Below are 9617 nucleotides of genomic sequence, written 5' to 3' on the forward strand. Positions count from 1 at the left end.
GTGGATGGAATTCTCTTATCAAAGTCGCCGAATCCGTTTAAGTGGGCTAACCAACTTACAATATGATTTGGCGCGACCTGCATCAATTCGGAAGACAAGTGCGGATGCAGCCCAGTTTTATCAATTGACGGTGGAGTCAGTTCAGAATGATCCAAATCCTAAAATCGGACCTCAAGCACCCATCGTCTTCCTCAATGAGATCAAGTCTCTACTCTCGAATTTTTCCACAGTGTTCCAGTGCACCGTCGGTGTTACACCGATAAGAGATCATGACCACGGAATTCCATTGATTCTCGGTGTGCCTCCCGTAAGCGTGAGGCCATATCGATATCCTCATTTTCGAAATCGAAAATTGAGAAGTTGGTGAGCGAGATCTTTGTTGGATGGCATAATTCGACCAAGCACCGACCCTTTTTTTCATCACCGGTACTGATGGTTAAGAAGAAGGACGGCACTTGGCGTTTTTGCGTCGACTGTCGACTACCGTGCTTTAAACGCCGTTATAGTGAAGGATCGCTTCCCGATTCCAACGGTGGAGGAATTGTTAGATGAGATTGCCGGCGTGCGCGTCTTCTCCAAGCTTGACCTTCGTGCTGGTTATCATCAAATCCGGATTCACCCGAGTGACATCGAGAAGACAGCCTTCCGAACCCATGAAGGGCATTACGAGTTCCTCGTAATGCCATTTGGGCTTTCGAACGCTCCTTCGACATTCCAATCATTAATGAATTCATCATTCAGGCAAGTTTTACATAAATTTGTTCTAATCTTCTTCGATGATATTCTTATCTATAGTGAGGATTGGGAATCACATTTGCTTCATCTTCGCGAGGTTTTCTCTCGACTGAAGATTCACAAATTGTTCGCGAAATTGTCCAAATACGAGTTTGGACGCGCGTCCTTGGGTTATTTGGGACAAGTTATATCGAGGCGATGGAGTTTCATTGACCCGGAGAAAATTCGAGCTATTAGAGATTGGCCAATTCCAACCTCCGCCGAGCTTTACTGGATTTATGGGCTTATGTGGCTATTACCGGAGGTTTGTCTCTCACTATGCATCTCTGGCAGCTCCGTTAACTGACTTACTAAGGAAGGACGCCTTTGTTTGGACTCCGGCGACCACTCAAGCTTTCCACAATTTACAGGAGGCCTTGATGAATACCACTGTTCTTCAATTGCCTGACTTTAAATCTCCGTTCGTCATGCAAACTGATGCCTCCGGCATCGGTGTGGGAGAAGTCTTACTGCAACAGGGCCATCCTATTGCATACTTTAGCAAGCAACTCTCTTCCCGTCTACAAGCATCATCTACATATGCCAGAGAAATGTTCGCCATCACTGAAGCCATTAAGAAATGGCGCCAATACTTATTGGGAAGACGATTCACAGTCCAAACTGATCACAAGAGTCTCTGAGCACTACTTCACTAAAACATTCAAACTCCAGAGCAGCAGAGATGGCTCTGTAAGTTAATCGGGTATGACTTTGATATTGAATACAAACCGGGAAGTCTAAATGGTCCTGCTGATGCCCTGTCCCGAATTCACAGAGTGTCCTGTCATGCTCTGTTTGCTGAATTTGGGCCGCAACCGATTCTTTGGTATGCAATCCGCAAGACTTATGAATCTCATCCAGAAACAATGGCATTACTAGAGGCCGTGACTTGTGATCCGGGACATCATCCCAATTTCACAATTCGCGACGGTATCCTTTTCTTCAAGGGAAAACTATGAATTCCTGCAAATTCAGCATTACAACCATTGCTCTTGGCGGAATTTCACTTGACTCCTACTGGGGGACATGCTGGGGTACAGCGCATATTAGCGCGCATCACCGGTGTTTTTTATTGGCCAGAAATCAGGAGAACGGTGCAAGACTATGTTTCCCAGTGTCATGTGTGCCAAACAACTAAACCATTTAACCGTGCTCCTCAAGGGCTGCTGCAACCCCTCCCAATTCCAGGACAGATATGGCATTCCATTTCGATGGATTTTATAACAGCTTTGCCACCTTCCAATGGGAAGATGACTATCATGGTTGTGGTGGATAGGTTGTCTAAACATGGCCACTTCTCAGCTCTTGGGTCAAATTTTTTAGCTCCACAGGTGGCGGAGATTATGGTGCGTGATGTTATTAAAATATATGGAATCCCGGCACAGATCATCTCCGACAGAGACCCAATTTTCATATCTAATTTCTGGCGGGAATTGTTTAAGCTTCAGGGTACAATGTTGGCGACGAGCAGCCCCTATCACCCGCAGACGGATGGCCAAACAGAGGTCTTAAATAGATATTTGGAAGATTATTTGAGATGTTTCACGGCCGACAATCCCCGACTGTGGTCGAGATATTTACCATGGGCGGAGTGGCATTACAATACTGCCTGGCACTCCGCTATCAAAATGACACCCTTTGAAGCAGTTTTCGGACGGCCTCCCCCATCCTTAATTGATTATTTGGCAGGAACCTCCACCATCGCAGCAGTGGATGAGCTTCTTACTGACAGGGTGACACTACTTGCTACTCTGCAGGAGAATTTATTGAGAGCTCAAACTCGCATGAGAAATCAAGCAAATGCTGGTAGAACAGATATACAATTCAGTCATGGTGATTGGGTGTTACTTAAACTGCAGCCGTATCGGCAATCTTTTCTGGCACGCCGAGCTTCTCACAAGTTGTCTTGACGTTTTTATGGGCCATTCCAGGTATCTGAACAGGTGGGCGCTGTAGCATATCGTTTGCAATTACCATCGACGGCGAAGCTACATCTAGTTTTTCATGTCTCCAAACTTAAAAACTTTGTGGGTGATCCATTAGTTTCAACAAATCCCTTGCTGAGGAATTTTTGAACCAGCACCCAATCTTGGAGCCAAAAGTGGTACTTAAGTCCAAAGATATTATTAAAAAGGGACAGGTAATTTCGGAAGTCTTAGTCCAGTGGAACAATTAGGTTGAAGAGGATGCGACTTGGGAGAATACTATTGATTTCAAGAATACTTATCCGGATTTTATCCTTGAGGACAAGGATATTTCGAAGGCCGGGGCAATTGTTGCGATAGCATCTCCAAGTGTGGGCTACAAAACCGTCAGGAGGAGTGCGCGGAAGATTCGGGGTTGTTCACACACAAAATTCAGAGATTTTGTTATGAAATAGTATTCTTAATTCTCAGTATGGAATTAGTAGTATGATGATATATGATTGTAATTAGAGGGAATCAATTGGTTAGCAAGGTTGTTACAGCAGCCCCTATTGTCCTGCCATATAAGATTGTTACAATGGCTGTAAGGGATCGCCTATATGAATGGGAAATGAATGGAATGAAGGCATCTTTTGGCCTAAATCCTTCTTCTCTATCTTTATTCTCTCCTATCTCATCTCCTTCTTTTCTCCTTTTCCTCCTCCTTCCTTCTTTTCTCTGAAAATTCTCAGAAGATATCCCACATCCTGCATCAGATGATCTTTGATGGCCGGGCTTTCACAACGTCCGAGCCCATCAGCTGCAGCTTCTCATATATTTCCTTGAGCTTCTCCCCATCATCATCATCATCGGACCGGTGTCTCCACATTGAGATCTAGGGTTAGAGGAGCAATGAAAAAAAAACAATTCAATCAATCTGGTATGCTCACTCCCAGTCAAAGTATATTTCAAGAAATGTATAATACCCGAATTTGTCCCTCTGCTTTTTTTCTTTTTTTTCCATCTATTCAGAAAATTCTCCCCAGTCTCTACTCTTGAAAATGACTCATTTAGTCCCTTTACCCTTAATCTCTTCCAATCTAGTCCCTTTACTCTTGAAAATACAACCACTAATTGGCTCATTTTAGAGTATAAATGACTAAGTGAAACCATTTTCAAAAATAAAGAGATTAGTTTGAAGCATTTTTTAGTAGAGGAACTAAAAAGTAAAGAGATCAATTTGGGTATATCAATTTTATTTATCCTTTCAATCATAGTAGGCTAAATATCCAACAAAGACAAACTTTTGATGAATAGTGATTTAGGGGATAGAATTAAAATTAAGTGTATATGTGTTTAGAAGGGGAATGAAAGAGAATTGGGGGGTGTGTGTGTGTGTGTGTGTGTGTGTGAGAGGGATAAAGGGTAAATTATTACTTACTTACCCTTTAGTTAAAAACTCATTAATTTAAATAATTAATTATAATGATTAAATTGAGTAATTGTTAATTGGAATTAATTAATTCAAATATTAAATTATAATAAATAAAGTGAATAATAATTAATGTGAATTATTTATTTAATTATAATAATTAAATAGAATAATAATTAAAATAAATAATAATAAATATGAATTATTTTAAATTATTATTTTATTATAATAATCATTTTAAATAATAATATTTAAAAAATTATAATCAAAGGCATAAAAGTAATTTTATTGAGTTTCCTCCATCTACTTTTTCATTCATAGTAAAATATTTTCTACACAGTTCACATTCTCATCCTCATTCTTTCTTTCCAACTCCCAATCCTAATCTGATTCTCATCCCATTCTTTGAACTAAACCCTCCTTAATATTTAAACTCTAATTAAAAGGCATGAGATGCCTTAAACGCTCAATGACCACTAACTATTCAATGGCTACTAAGTGTCTCTGATGAAGTATTTAATATTTAAATATCTCAAACTCTCATTGGCCATCAAACTTCTCTAATGAAATGATCTTTTATTGACCCGCATAAGACACCTCACTAAATATGCCTTTAAGTCTTAAACATCTGGTGTTACAAAAAAGAAGTTGGTCCAAATATTAGAAATTTGAAATATATAAATAAGTTATTTAAAATTCAATTTTTAATGTAATATAAACCCAAGCATACTTCAAAACATCTAGTTTTTAATCACTCATCTAGTCTTTTACAAGGTTTTAGTAACTTGCCCTTACTGAAAGGAAAACCCACTTAAAATTAGTGATGCCATTTGGTCCATAAAGACATTGTGGGTTCTTAATTTAGAGGTGTGAAGTAGATTTAAGAAATTATCAAAAATAAATAAATAATTTTTTTAATAATTTATCCAAAAAAAAGAATAATTGTTGCATTCCACATAGGGCTATAAATTAGCCGAGCCGAGCTCTGCTTTATTCAAGCTTGGCTCGTTACTATTTTCATCGAGCTCGAGTTGAGCTTTTTTCGAGCTTCATTTGTTAGGCTCAAGCTTGGCTCATTACTATTTTAACCAAGCTCGAGCTCTAAGCGTGCCTATTTCGAGCTTCAAGCTTGAGCTCTCGATTTGATATTAAGGATCATTTTAGTAAAAAAAACATCTAAGCTTATTTATGGAATCATTAAGGCTTGTGTTCAAGCTTGTTAAAATCTTCATTAAATAAGTTAACAAATAATTACAATAATAACAAAATAAACATTGTGGTGTAACTATGTATAATTTTTTTTATAATATTGTCAACTATCCGGTAAATAAACTTGTTCAGAACACTATAAATGATTATATTAATGATTGTTGCAAATAAAATTGTAAATGATACTATAAACGAGTCTCTTAACGATTCCCATAAATGAGCTTTTAATTATACAATAAACTAACTGTTCACGAGCCTTAATGAGTCAAGTTTGGTGGTGTTCAGGCTTGGCTCGCTTATCTTACAAGCTCAACAATTAGGCTTGTGAATCGCTAATTTAGCTAAATGAGACGAGATTTTAACGAACGCATTGGTTCATTTATAGCCCTACATATGATGTGACTCAAGTAATAATAATAATAATAATAATAATAATAATAATAATGATGATGATGATGATGACATAGTCACATAGACACCTTAATATACATGTATATATATTAATGTAATATATATATATACATATAAACGAGCTCACAACCTAGCTTATAAACAAGCTTGTTCATGAGCTTTATTCATAAGCTTTATTCACGAGCAGTGTTCGTGAGCTTGTTCATGAGCATTGTTCACGAGCCAAAACGAGCCGAGCTTTCATCTGCTTAAGCTTGGCTCGTTTATTAATTGAGCTTAAAAAAAGCTCTAGCTTGGCTCGTTAACAATATGAGCTAAACACGAATGAGCCCTTATCGAGCTGAACACCAAGCCGCTCACAAATGGCTCCGCTCAAATACATCCCCTAATTCCACAAGAGTAACCAAATGCCACCATATATATAACAAGAAAATCAATAATTTCATTGGCATGCACTCATCTTCTCCATCACTCACTCCGCCTCCCCTCTCCTACTTGTAAATGGATGATTCCCAAGCCCCACACCATCATCTCACTACCCGCTATGTCGCCGGCACTAAGCACAGCTGGTGCAACATCATTCCTGGCGCTACCGACATCACCGTCCTCCTCCTCTGTCTCTCCCACCCAATCCCTTGTTCCCTCCTTGCCGCTGCCATCACCGATCTCCTCAACTCCCATCCCCTCCTTCGGCCCGTCTTACTAGAACCAACCCAAACGAACCCTTCTTCATCTCCATCCCTCCCCTTTCAAACCCCATCATTGAAATTCTATCCCTATCCCCAGTCTGTCCCTTCCTCTCCATCCTCGATCTCGAACTGAACGAGAAACCCTTGGGCCGATACTGCCGAACCCAGCCAAATCCCGGTTTTCTTCACAATGATCTATGAGAAGCAACCCAGATCCCAGTCTATCCCTTATCGTTTTTCAATACCACACCTCCGTCTGTGACCACACGGTGGTGGTGGAAATCCTGAAGGAGTTGATGGCGCTGCTGGGTAAAGGAGGAGAAGATGGACAATCAGGGAATGGGGGGAACGGGGTCAATTGGGGAATTAAGGATTTGATTCCCAAAATGGACTTGTGGAAGCCTGTTTTGGGCTCAAGGGAAGGATCTTATTGGATATTCACTAAGTGGGATGAAGACTTATTGGTTGGGCTTTCAGGATATGGGCTTAGCCCGATCTTCTGAGGTTGTACGCTTGGTCGTTGGCCAGGATGAGACCAATAGAATACTCTCTATAAGCTCTAGCTCTACTCTCTCTCGTAGTACATTTAAGAGTCTTATGGGAATATACTATCATTTGAATAATTCTCTCTGTAGTTTTTTATGCATTGAATGATAAAATGCACGTATGGCATTGCTGGGTAGAGAATGTGACTTTTTATTATGAACATGTGTGTGTATATATATGTTAGGTGAAGTATATTTTTTGTTCATAAACTAGAACTATATTATGTATTTATTTTGGTTTCAGTCTCAAAAATGTTTAATTTGATTGTTGACCAAAATATAAACAAATGCCGTCCAAAAATGTAAAGGTATTCTCATGGAACAAAAATGTGGCTATACCTAAATATATGAGTGTGTGGTTTGATCAAACTCATATGGGGCAATTGTGATCTAAAATGAGGCTTGCTTAGCATAGAGTGTTCATGTCATATTGAGAAGGTGGTTCTAAAGCACAGGTCACTCAAGGTAAATGCATAGGTGTGTTGAGAGAGTAACTATGGGTATGTGTACTTTCATGATGTGTCTTGTTCACTTTGTCAAAAAATAAAAATTTGCCTCCTTGTATCTATTCATGTCAATGGCTATTATGTATTTAACACTAATAGTTATAATTTGAAGGCTGATCAACACCATCCTAAGATTTATTTATTTGATTCTTATGCAGGCATGCAAAGAGAGGGGGATAAAGTTATTTTCGGCAATAACATCTTGAGAACAATCAAGCAAAGACTTACTCAGTTGTCACTCTTATTGATCGGCGAAAATATTTAGAGCCTCCTCTACATGAACACAATGTTTGTATGATTTTGATTTCATTGACATTAATGATCTTGCAGAATAGAATTGATTGCACGTTTTAACTGATAATGTACCTTAAACTGGTTTATTTGCATGGTTCTACCATTCGGCCATAATGAACATACACACCATGCACAAAGGAGAAGACTGCTGGGAAGTGGCTAAGAAATATGACAATGCCTTCACCACTGCAACGAACAACAAGAAACACCTCACCGATATTGGTGAGTTGAATTTTCTGATATGCAAGGCTAGTGAGAATCCTCAACTCACTCTAGCATCCTCACTGCGCACCTCACTAATCTCGATCTTCAAAAATCCAGTGATCTATGAGTCCTCTCCTGCACAAAAACAACTTGGTGTGGAGGACTATGTTGCATGTGCATCGGTCCACGGTATCAGGCCATCTATTGCGGTTTTTATACAATCCGAGATGGGCAACTTGATTGTGTATATGTGTATCCTGCCCTTCTGCATTCAAGAACACAAATGCGAGGATCTTGTTAAGCATATGAAGAAACTTCTTATGAATGAAAGTCGAGGCGAAAACCCGAAGAACCTAATGTATGAGTTGGAACTGGAACCTCTTCGCACGTTGAAATCAAAATGCATGTCACTTTAAGGCATCCTTTCATTATTGTGTGATTATGATGAGACTATTTATTTAAAATTGAATTGAGGGAAATGTGAGCTATTCTTATTGAGAGCAAAAGAGAACTATTTTTTTCTTGATCAATGTACATCTATCTCTGCAGATGATTAACAAGATGGAAGAGATGATCATCTATAAATTTCAGAGTTACATGTTGAAGGCAAAGCTATTGTTATTCATTCACAGCTAATAAAGAATCTAAAAATTGCTCAATTCATTGCTACTTTTTTTATCCCATCATTCGGTAACTGATTTGCCAATAGTCATTAAAAAGGAATTTAAAATCTCATCAAATAAGAACCATCCAATAATAAAAAGCATGCAAAATCAGTAGAAACAACTCATTAACATCTCACCACCCATCAAAACCCCAAATATTAATTCATCTCACCATTACTCACAATCCTCTGCTTAAACGACATCCCACCACCTCCCAAACTCCTCATATCTCCTCCAAAACAAAGCACTAAGAACAATGATGCGTTTTTTTCAAGACCTTGTAATGGTGGCATGATTTTAGGACCACTTCTTGCAGGCTCTTCTAAGCTCGCAACATTTAGAAGTCAACTTGGCTAGTGGGCGATGAGCCCCTGCTCCAGTGCCTTCATCCATGTTATGAAAATATAGGACTCGGATAGAGTAGGATCTTAACAAAAAGAAATTGAAAAATAATACTGAGAATAAAAAAATTACAGATTTTACATGGGCAAAGATAAAATAATTTCGATGAAGTGGAAAATTTTTGGAGTTACATTCTCTTTAATAATATGGAGAAAATAATTGTTTTTTCTTGTACTAGAGGAAAAATACTAACTCAAAAAAATTTTATTTCTTGTCCCACTCTTTCTCTCAACCTCACTTTTTCTTTCACTTTCGCTTGGCAAAAAATGGGAGCTTCATCATTGCCTATAGGAAGAGTTGGATGAGATTATCAATTCTTTCTTTTCACTTTCACTTGCTACAAAATGAGAGCTTCATCTTTGCCTATTTATAGGAAGAATTGGATGAGATTAAAGAGTTTAAACTCGATTAACTCATTTAATCTCACTCACAAAACCAAAAGATAGATGCAATCAATTTTTTAAAAGGAAAAACCTCACATGCGCTCAACCATCATCATGCAAAATGCATGTTTGACTACAACCATCCGAGCATCATCATGGTTACACTCCATCTCCTACTCCATGATTACTCCTCATCACG

The 9617-nt window shown here is 38.6% G+C and overlaps 1 long non-coding RNA gene across 1 annotated transcript; it reads left to right on the forward strand.

The window, feature by feature from the left end:
- The first annotated feature begins 6191 nt into the window (after positions 1 to 6191).
- On the forward strand, positions 6192 to 8176 carry LOC120259434. The gene is made up of 3 exons (XR_005536109.1): positions 6192 to 6923; positions 7629 to 7986; positions 8086 to 8176. It is a non-coding gene; the product is annotated as an uncharacterized LOC120259434 (long non-coding RNA).
- Positions 8177 to 9617: the final 1441 nt, after the last annotated feature.

Source organism: Dioscorea cayenensis, chromosome 4 (assembly GCF_009730915.1).
Source record: "Dioscorea cayenensis subsp. rotundata cultivar TDr96_F1 chromosome 4, TDr96_F1_v2_PseudoChromosome.rev07_lg8_w22 25.fasta, whole genome shotgun sequence".
NCBI lineage: Eukaryota > Viridiplantae > Streptophyta > Magnoliopsida > Dioscoreales > Dioscoreaceae > Dioscorea > Dioscorea cayenensis.